This window comes from Ochotona curzoniae, unplaced genomic scaffold (genome assembly GCF_017591425.1).
Source record: "Ochotona curzoniae isolate NIBS_2020 unplaced genomic scaffold, NIBS_Ocur_1.0 contig_3297, whole genome shotgun sequence".
Lineage (NCBI taxonomy): Eukaryota > Metazoa > Chordata > Mammalia > Lagomorpha > Ochotonidae > Ochotona > Ochotona curzoniae.
Genome location: NW_024465796.1, coordinates 246,405 through 253,197, shown reverse-complemented (window position 1 = coordinate 253,197; position 6,793 = coordinate 246,405). Strand labels below are relative to the sequence as shown.

Below are 6,793 nucleotides of genomic sequence, written 5' to 3'. Positions count from 1 at the left end.
AAAGATTGCAATATTATTATGAAGTTAATTAAATAATAATAATTGTATCCTAAATAATTAGGGCAGGCAATATACTGAAATATGTGTTCCTTTCCTTTTTCAAGGAATAACACAGTTGAATTGACAAGTAAAATGTGAAATTAATGACTTTTCACGGTATTGATGAAGATTTAATCAATAAAAAGTAAAACTTTAGACAAGAAGGAAACAAATAAGCAAAACTTTAAAAACGTATCTAATATGAAAAAGACAGGAAATGGAAAAAGGAACAAAGTAAAGGAATATGTCATGTGCAAATAAAAGCCAAACAGGTAAATAAAAACAAACCAAGAAATCAAATAACATTCATGTATTAAACCCTCTGACTGAAAGTCTACTGTTTTCCTAATAGCTAAAAGGAGAGCAAAAGAGCAAGGGCCTAGTGTGTTAGCCTAGTGGCTAAAGTCCTTGCCTTGTATGAACCAGGATCCAATACGGATATTGGTTCGAATCATGGCTGTTCCACTTCCCATCCAGCTCCCTGCTTGTGGCTTGGGAAGCAGTGGAGGATGGCCCAAAGCCTTAGGACCCAGCACCTGCATGAACCTGAGGCTGCTGGCTGCTGGCTCTGGCTCCTGGCTTCAGACTCGCTCAGCTGCAGCTGTTGAGGCCATTTGGGGACTAAATCAGTACATGAGAAAGATCTCTTCTTCTCTCTGTATATCTGCCTTTCTGATAATAAACAAATAAACAAATAAATAAATATCAGAGAAGAGAGAGAGAGAGAGCAAGATCAAAAGTCCTTAATCAATAAGAGATAAATTGTTTTGTGTGACAAACAAGCATCTCTGTGTCTATAGCAGGGATCAGTAAGAGGGATTATTACCCAAGGCCCAACCTGTATCTCATGTCATTTCTCAGAAGAAAGACAATCACCCAGCACCTGCAGAACTTTCAGTGTTTTGGTAGCTGCTTGTCAAGGGTGTAGGCAGTAGGCTCAGATGGAAGAAGCTTCTCCTTGAGATCGTCAAGCTCCTGTTGAGTGTTGGCCAGCTGATAGCAGGTTGATTTGCATCCTAGGATCTGTTGGAGCACTGGAACATGCTGCTGTGCTGATGGTTGTGGCAGCCGTTCATCCAGGATCTAGGCAGGAGAGAAACAAGCATATGATGTTGAAAACAAACAAAGTCAAAGAGCTCAATAAGTTTTCATGGATGGCAATCGCTGTCACTCTCCATTTACTCTAGAGGATCATTTTATCACTGCCCTTCAATACGCAAGAGTTCTTAATCACACAAAAAAGGATGAAGTTGCCAGAGCCCTAAGCTAATGCCACTGCCTGTAGTGATGTTTCTGAGGGTGGGAGGGAGGGTCCAGTAGCAGGTCACAATGTGGAGTTGCCACAGCAGTTTTGGAATGTGGAGAGTGTCATGGCCTCTTAAAGGGCCCTGCCCCTCAGTTGTCTAAGCATGGCTGATGCACCACGTTTCCTGGACCTTTCTGAAGTTTACCACTGATGGGGACCATCCTTTACCCTCCATTCTTACTACTTAGAGTTATGTACGTTTGTGTTGATTACATAGGCCTGTTTCTTTTCTCAAACTTCAGTGACATTCAATTGATAGGAATACGAGTTTCCCAAGAAGTTTTACGTTCCTATGTCACTTTACCACTTCATTAAGCCTATTGCATATCCTATGTGTTTTTCAGAAGTAGAAGTATTTTTATTTTTCAGTTGAGGGAATGTAGGGGATTTGCCATAATGGTTAAGATGCGTCCCAGGACACCTGCATCCAAGATCAAAGTGCCTGGAATCACGTGTTAGCTTTGTTCCCAACTTCACCTTTCTGCTGCTGCTGCTGCCCACCATGGGAAGTAGCATAGCAGATGATGCTCCCTTAACCACCTGTGTGGGCCGCCTACACTGAGTTCCTGCTTCTTGTCTTGGCTTCTACACACAACAAGCCATTCTGGTGCTCAGGTTGTGCTGAATGTGTGATAAGTCTTTTGGATTGTCTTCAAACAAATAAGGCACATCATGCAATTTAAGGTGTTTCTATTGGGTCAAAAGCAGGAGGAATACATTGGGAGATCAGAAGCACTTGTCTCTTCCATTTTCCTCCATTCTTGCACCCTTTGCTTCCAGTAGGTGATTCACATGGGCATTCATCCTTGTCAACCATGGAAACATTATCAATGATAACATGAATCCAGCATGTTATCCAAGGTGGTATCAAGACATCTTTAGAGAAGATGAGAGATGTGACTGGTAATCCGAATAAAGATAAAATACAAACCATTGCAGAAAAAAAAATATAAAAGGATCAGAGTTTGTGGTCTACTCATAACGAATATGATTCATTGAAGTAAACTCTTCAAAAAGGAACGAATTGATACGAGGGGACAAGTAAATTTTCATGAAGTGTATGCTAAATGTCAAATAAAAATAAAACAGGATTCTTTTCTATTGTTTCCGCTTGTACTTGATTTGATAGAAAGATTGCAATATTATTATGAAGTTAATTAAATAATAATAATTGTATCCTAAATAATTAGGGCAGGCAATATACTGAAATATGTGTTCCTTTCCTTTTTCAAGGAATAACACAGTTGAATTGACAAGTAAAATGTGAAATTAATGACTTTTCACGGTATTGATGAAGATTTAATCAATAAAAAGTAAAACTTTAGACAAGAAGGAAACAAATAAGCAAAACTTTAAAAACGTATCTAATATGAAAAAGACAGGAAATGGAAAAAGGAACAAAGTAAAGGAATATGTCATGTGCAAATAAAAGCCAAACAGGTAAATAAAAACAAACCAAGAAATCAAATAACATTCATGTATGAAACCCTCTGACTGAAAGTCTACTGTTTTCCTAATAGCTAAAAGGAGAGCAAAAGAGCAAGGGCCTAGTGTGGTAGCCTAGTGGCTAAAGTCCTTGCCTTGTATGAACCAGGATCCAATACGGATATTGGTTCGAATCATGGCTGTTCCACTTCCCATCCAGCTCCCTGCTTGTGGCTTGGGAAGCAGTGGAGGATGGCCCAAAGCCTTAGGACCCAGCACCTGCATGAACCTGAGGCTGCTGGCTGCTGGCTCTGGCTCCTGGCTTCAGACTGGCTCAGCTGCAGCTGTTGAGGCCATTTGGGGACTAAATCAGTACATGAGAAAGATCTCTTCTTCTCTCTGCATATCTGCCTTTCTGATAATAAACAAATAAACAAATAAATAAATATCAGAGAAGAGAGAGAGAGAGAGAGAAAGATCAAAAGTCCTTAATCAATAAGAGATAAATTGTTTTGTGTGACAAACAAGCATCTCTGTGTCTATAGCAGGGATCAGTAAGAGGGATTATTACCCAAGGCCCAACCTGTATCTCATCTCATTTCTCAGAAGAAAGACAATCACCCAGCACCTGCAGAACTTTCAGTGTTTTGGTAGCTGCTTGTCCAGGGTGTAGGCAGTAGGCTCAGATGGAAGAAGCTTCTCCTTGAGATCGTCAAGCTCCTGTTGAGTGTTGGCCAGCTGATAGCAGGTTGATTTGCATCCTAGGATCTGTTGGAGCACTGGAACATGCTGCTGTGCTGATGGTTGTGGCAGCCGTTCATCCAGGATCTAGGCAGGAGAGAAACAAGCATATGATGTTGAAAACAAACAAAGTCAAAGAGCTCAATAAGTTTTCATGGATGGCAATCGCTGTCACTCTCCATTTACTCTAGAGGATCATTTTATCACTGCCCTTCAATACGCAAGAGTTCTTAATCACACAAAAAAGGATGAAGTTGCCAGAGCCCTAAGCTAATGCCACTGCCTGTAGTGATGTTTCTGAGGGTGGGAGGGAGGGTCCAGTAGCAGGTCACAATGTGGAGTTGCCACAGCAGTTTTGGAATGTGGAGAGTGTCATGGCCTCTTAAAGGGCCCTGCCCCTCAGTTGTCTAAGCATGGCTGATGCACCACGTTTCCTGGACCTTTCTGAAGTTTACCACTGATGGGGACCATCCTTTACCCTCCATTCTTACTACTTAGAGTTATGTACGTTTGTGTTGATTACATAGGCCTGTTTCTTTTCTCAAACTTCAGTGACATTCAATTGATAGGAATACGAGTTTCCCAAGAAGTTTTACGTTCCTATGTCACTTTACCACTTCATTAAGCCTATTGCATATCCTATGTGTTTTTCAGAAGTAGAAGTATTTTTATTTTTCAGTTGAGGGAATGTAGGGGATTTGCCATAATGGTTAAGATGCGTCCCAGGACACCTGCATCCAAGATCAAAGTGCCTGGAATCACGTGTTAGCTTTGTTCCCAACTTCACCTTTCTGCTGCTGCTGCTGCCCACCATGGGAAGTAGCATAGCAGATGATGCTCCCTTAACCACCTGTGTGGGCCGCCTACACTGAGTTCCTGCTTCTTGTCTTGGCTTCTACACACAACAAGCCATTCTGGTGCTCAGGTTGTGCTGAATGTGTGATAAGTCTTTTGGATTGTCTTCAAACAAATAAGGCACATCATGCAATTTAAGGTGTTTCTATTGGGTCAAAAGCAGGAGGAATACATTGGGAGATCAGAAGCACTTGTCTCTTCCATTTTCCTCCATTCTTGCACCCTTTGCTTCCAGTAGGTGATTCACATGGGCATTCATCCTTGTCAACCATGGAAACATTATCAATGATAACATGAATCCAGCATGTTATCCAAGGTGGTATCAAGACATCTTTAGAGAAGATGAGAGATGTGACTGGTAATCCGAATAAAGATAAAATACAAACCATTGCAGAAAAAAAAATATAAAAGGATCAGAGTTTGTGGTCTACTCATAACGAATATGATTCATTGAAGTAAACTCTTCAAAAAGGAACGAATTGATACGAGGGGACAAGTAAATTTTCATGAAGTGTATGCTAAATGTCAAATAAAAATAAAACAGGATTCTTTTCTATTGTTTCCGCTTGTACTTGATTTGATAGAAAGATTGCAATATTATTATGAAGTTAATTAAATAATAATAATTGTATCCTAAATAATTAGGGCAGGCAATATACTGAAATATGTGTTCCTTTCCTTTTTCAAGGAATAACACAGTTGAATTGACAAGTAAAATGTGAAATTAATGACTTTTCACGGTATTGATGAAGATTTAATCAATAAAAAGTAAAACTTTAGACAAGAAGGAAACAAATAAGCAAAACTTTAAAAACGTATCTAATATGAAAAAGACAGGAAATGGAAAAAGGAACAAAGTAAAGGAATATGTCATGCGCAAATAAAAGCCAAACAGGTAAATAAAAACAAACCAAGAAATCAAATAACATTCATGTATTAAACCCTCTGACTGAAAGTCTACTGTTTTCCTAATAGCTAAAAGGAGAGCAAAAGAGCAAGGGCCTAGTGTGGTAGCCTAGTGGCTAAAGTCCTTGCCTTGTATGAACCAGGATCCAATACGGATATTGGTTCGAATCATGGCTGTTCCACTTCCCATCCAGCTCCCTGCTTGTGGCTTGGGAAGCAGTGGAGGATGGCCCAAAGCCTTAGGACCCAGCACCTGCATGAACCTGAGGCTGCTGGCTGCTGGCTCCTGGCTCCTGGCTTCAGACTGGCTCAGCTGCAGCTGTTGAGGCCATTTGGGGACTAAATCAGTACATGAGAAAGATCTCTTCTTCTCTCTGCATATCTGCCTTTCTGATAATAAACAAATAAATAAATATCAGAGAAGAGAGGGAGAGAGAGAGAGATCAAAAGTCCTTAATCAATAAGAGATAAATTGTTTTGTGTGACAAACAAGCATCTCTGTGTCTATAGCAGGGATCAGTAAGAGGGATTATTACCCAAGGCCCAACCTGTATCTCATCTCATTTCTCAGAAGAAAGACAATCACCCAGCACCTGCAGAACTTTCAGTGTTTTGGTAGCTGCTTGTCCAGGGTGTAGGCAGTAGGCTCAGATGGAAGAAGCTTCTCCTTGAGATCGTCAAGCTCCTGTTGAGTGTTGGCCAGCTGATAGCAGGTTGATTTGCATCCTAGGATCGGTTGGAGCACTGGAACATGCTGCTGTGCTGATGGTTGTGGCAGCCGTTCATCCAGGATCTAGGCAGGAGAGAAACAAGCATATGATGTTGAAAACAAACAAAGTCAAAGAGCTCAATAAGTTTTCATGGATGGCAATCGCTGTCACTCTCCATTTACTCTAGAGGATCATTTTATCACTGCCCTTCAATACGCAAGAGTTCTTAATCACACAAAAAAGGATGAAGTTGCCAGAGCCCTAAGCTAATGCCACTGCCTGTAGTGATGTTTCTGAGGGTGGGAGGGAGGGAGGGTCGAGTAGCAGGTCACAATGTGGAGTTGCCACAGCAGTTTTGGAATGTGGAGAGTGTCATGGCCTCTTAAAGGGCCCTGCCCCTCAGTTGTCTAAGCATGGCTGATGCACCACGTTTCCTGGACCTTTCTGAAGTTTACCACTGATGGGGACCATCCTTTACCCTCCATTCTTACTACTTAGAGTTATGTACGTTTGTGTTGATTACATAGGCCTGTTTCTTTTCTCAAACTTCAGTGACATTCAATTGATAGGAATACGAGTTTCCCAAGAAGTTTTACGTTCCTATGTCACTTTACCACTTCATTAAGCCTATTGCATATCCTATGTGTTTTTCAGAAGTAGAAGTATTTTTATTTTTCAGTTGAGGGAATGTAGGGGATTTGCCATAATGGTTAAGATGCGTCCCAGGACACCTGCATCCAAGATCAAAGTGCCTGGAATCACGTGTTAGCTTTGTTCCCAACTTCACCTTTCTGCTGCTGCTGCTGCCCAC

The 6,793-nt window shown here is 41.0% G+C and overlaps 1 long non-coding RNA gene across 1 annotated transcript; it reads right to left on the bottom strand.

The window, feature by feature from the left end:
- Positions 1–980: 980 nt before the first annotated feature.
- On the bottom strand, positions 981–6,213 carry LOC121156185. The gene is made up of 3 exons (XR_005883821.1): positions 5,866–6,213; positions 3,399–3,598; positions 981–1,122 (listed from the first exon to the last, which is right to left on the bottom strand). It is a non-coding gene; the product is annotated as an uncharacterized LOC121156185 (long non-coding RNA).
- Between the last annotated feature and the right edge of the window lie 580 nt (positions 6,214–6,793).